Here is a 3,662-nt window from a genome sequence, read left to right on the forward strand (position 1 = left end):
TTTCTAACTCTCTCCTTAACTCTCTCTCTCTCTCTCTCTCTCTCTCTCTCTCTCTCTCTCTCTCTCTCTCGCTCTCTCTCTCCCTCCCCCTATCTCTATCCCTTAATCCTTCCCTCTCTACTCTTGCCTCTACATATATTTCTCTCACTCCATCTTTCTCTCATACTATATCTACCTATCTCTCTCTCTCTACCTCACAATCAATCCCTCCAATGCACCCTCTCTACCTCTCCCTCCCTCCTTCCCTCTTTACTCTTTTTTCTCATCTCTATCTCTCTACCTAACTCTCCCTATCTATCTCTCACTTCCTACCTCCCTCCCACCTCTACTCTTATTTGAACCTCTCTCTACCTCTCTCTCCCTCTTTATAACCCACCCTCTCTATCTCTCACACTTACCCACCCCTATCTCTCTACCTCTTCTTCCCTCCTTACCTCTCTCCCTTTGTCTCCCTCTTTAACTCTCTCTACCTCTGTCTCTCTTAATATCTAACTCTCCTTCCAACAACTCTTTATTTCTCTCTATATCCCACTCCCTCCCTCCTTCCCTTTCTACTCTTTATCTCACCCCTCTCTCTCTCCCCTACCTCTCCCTTCCTACCCCCTTCTCTCTTTACTCTTTTTTTCACCTCTCTATCTATCTAAACCTCCTCTTCTCTCTCTCTCTCTCTCTCTCTCTCTCTCTCTCTCTCTCTCTCTCTCTCTCTCTCCATCTTCCCACCTTCCTCCATCATTTCCTCTCTACTCTTTTTCTTCCCTCTCTCTACCTATATCTCTCACTCCATTTTTTTCACTACTCTCTCTCTACCTCTACCCCACTCCCTCCAGTGTACCCTCTCTCTACCTCCTTGCCTCTCCCTAACCCTTACCTCTCTACTCTTTCTCTCACCCTCTATCTCTAGATCTCTCTTCCTCTCCCTCTCTCTATCTCTCCCTCCCACCAACCCACACTCTCTCTTTATATCCCTCTCTCCCCTCCCTCACTCTTTGACAGACTCTATGTCTCTCCATCTCTACCTCTCTCCCTTATTCCATCTTTCCCTCTCTACTATTTTTCTTACCTCTCCACCTATATCTCTCACTACTCTCTCTCTCTCTCTCTCTCTCTCTCTCTCTCTCTCTCTCTCTCTCTCTCTCTCTCTCTCTCTCTCTCTTTCTCTCTCTCCCCTCACAAACTCTTTATCTCTCTCTATCACTCTCCCTCCCTCCAAACTTCTCTCTCCCTACCTCTCACTCCATCCATCCTTCCATCTCTACTCTTCTTCTCATCTCTCTCTCTCTCCCTAACTCTCCCTTCCTCTCTCTCTCTCTCTCTCTCTCTCTCTCTCTCTCTCTGACACACACACACATTTATGTATGTGCCCGTACATCTACATATATGTATGTATGTATTGTGATGTTTTATATCTTGCCAATATTTTCATTTCAAAAATCATCTATTTTATGCATGGAAAAAAATTGTTAGATAGGTGATTAATGGAGTCCAAAGATTAAGATAATCTATGAACAAATTGTGAAAATAATTTTAATATAATGTTTTCATTTTTTAAATTGTATGAGTTCAATTCGAGGGGTTGAACTTAATTAGTTAAAGCACCGAGTTCTCAATATGGAGACCCAAGTTTAAATCTCAATATGACATCTAATATGGAATCCTAAGTTGCGACTCTTGGTCTTCCATAGTTTACTTCTAATGTGGAGGTGGTTTCTAAATAAGCAGATTTCTAAGTTGTATGACTCTTGATTCACAAGAGTTTGTAATGGTCTCATGTTGATGTCTGTGATTTGACTAGGTTCAACCCTTGACACATACACATATAAACACATATATATTATATTATAATTTTATTTTTTTAAAGTACTAATATCCATATATTTAATTGTTTTTTTATGGTGCTGATATTAAATTTAATTGTTGTTTTGTGGTGCTGATAAACACCAACCTTTTTCTGTCCGGCTTATATAGGATACCATTCACCCATATGGGGCCTCAACACAACCACTAGATCTGATTGCTGGTGAAGATTAGATGGTGTAGAGTGAGGACGATATTGAAGAAGGGTAGATTCTTGAAGATGTTATGGATGAGGAAATGGTGTTAAGCATGAAAGATCAACTCATTTCCATGGAAGTTCTCATCATTTCCCAAACAAAATGTAATAACACTAAAGCCTATTGTGGAACTTGCTCATTTGAACGTAGTATTTTTTTTTGGGGGGTATTTTAGGGGACCCAAGCAGAATACAAAGGATAAGAATTATACAGCAGAAAAGGTTGCAAAACACTGTCCAAAAATACAAAAAGAAGAACAGAAAAGAATAAAGGACTTTGCATGACAGCCAAAATGTGACAGTTACAGAAAGACATCAAATACACATCACAGAGCATAACTAGAACACTGAATAAAGGATAACAGCTGGTGTCATAAAGGGAAAAAACTGGTTTGTCAAAGAAAGAAGAGCCAACAGTTTCTTAAGCTTGAGCTGAGTCTGATAAGGTGAAGCGTCATAAATGCATTTATGTGCATTACTGAAACTGAAAAGCTGGAAAGAGCATTCAAATTTCCTTTTGTATGGCTGAGAAAAATATTGTATGTTTCTGATTATCTATTAAGAGATTGAAGCCTTTTACTTAATTTTAATGCACCCATGTTCAAGAGTCTTATACCATTTTTATTTCTGTTATTCTCTATACACAAAAGGCAGTGTACTCCACAATTGCAACTAAATAAACTGTATGTTCTCTCTTTGGAACACCAAAGAGGATAACCTCTAACAACCAGAAGGATGTCTTGCTTTCATAGCTCAGTTGGCTAGAGCACCCGTTTAGTAAGCGGGAGGTCATGAGTTCAATTCTCATTGAAAGCAATTTTATCTCCATCTTTGGAGACAAAACCATCATGCACTGCTTTTCCAGGGATACTAAACCATCATGCACTGCTTTTCCAGGGATACTAAACCATCATGCACTGCTTTTCCAGGGATACTAAAGACACATTCATTAGCATGCAATTTATAATAATCTCAATTACTGAGGTAGATTTTGTAGATTTATTAAAAGTTTTATTTCTTTACCTCTTCCAATATTTGGTTGGGACAAGTGTCATCCTCCTCCAACCAGTATGCTATTTATTTCTCTTCCCTTTATGACCAACACAACTCAAATGCATTCCACTCTCCTCTTTCTTTCTCTCTTATGAGTCTCCTCTTTCTTTCTCTCCTATGAGGCTTAGCCGACCATAGCCTGACCTCCTCCAAATAATCCTCCATCAATATTCCTCACCTTCTCACCATCCTTAATTCCAATTCTCCCATTTGTGGGATTCAACCCACCATATTCTAGCCTTCTCCACAAAAAATATTCTTTATCCAGCTTTCCTTTACCACCTCATATGCATATATTTCTCTATCCATTGTTGTAAGATCTTCATTGTCATCTTCTCTACAAACACACCTTCTACCTTTTCAACCTCTTCTTTATTTAGCATGGTGATAATATTCTTCATGGTCTACTATATTTTTTTTAATGCCTCCATGTCCTCCAAAGGACACTCAACAACCTTTCTATCACCATTATCCTCTTTATCTTCTGCTACAACAGTTTCTTCACCATCATTTTTTGTTGTAGCCTCTTTTTCTCTTTTCTCTGCATCCTTGATGACTT

The 3,662-nt window shown here is 39.2% G+C and overlaps 1 non-coding gene across 1 annotated transcript; it reads left to right on the forward strand.

The window, feature by feature from the left end:
* Positions 1-2,792: 2,792 nt before the first annotated feature.
* On the forward strand, positions 2,793-2,866 carry TRNAT-AGU (transfer RNA threonine (anticodon AGU)). Its single transcript has one exon. It is a non-coding gene; the product is annotated as a tRNA-Thr (tRNA).
* Positions 2,867-3,662: the final 796 nt, after the last annotated feature.

The sequence above is a fragment of the Cryptomeria japonica genome, chromosome 7 (genome assembly GCF_030272615.1).
Source record: "Cryptomeria japonica chromosome 7, Sugi_1.0, whole genome shotgun sequence".
Classification (NCBI taxonomy): Eukaryota; Viridiplantae; Streptophyta; class Pinopsida; order Cupressales; family Cupressaceae; genus Cryptomeria; species Cryptomeria japonica.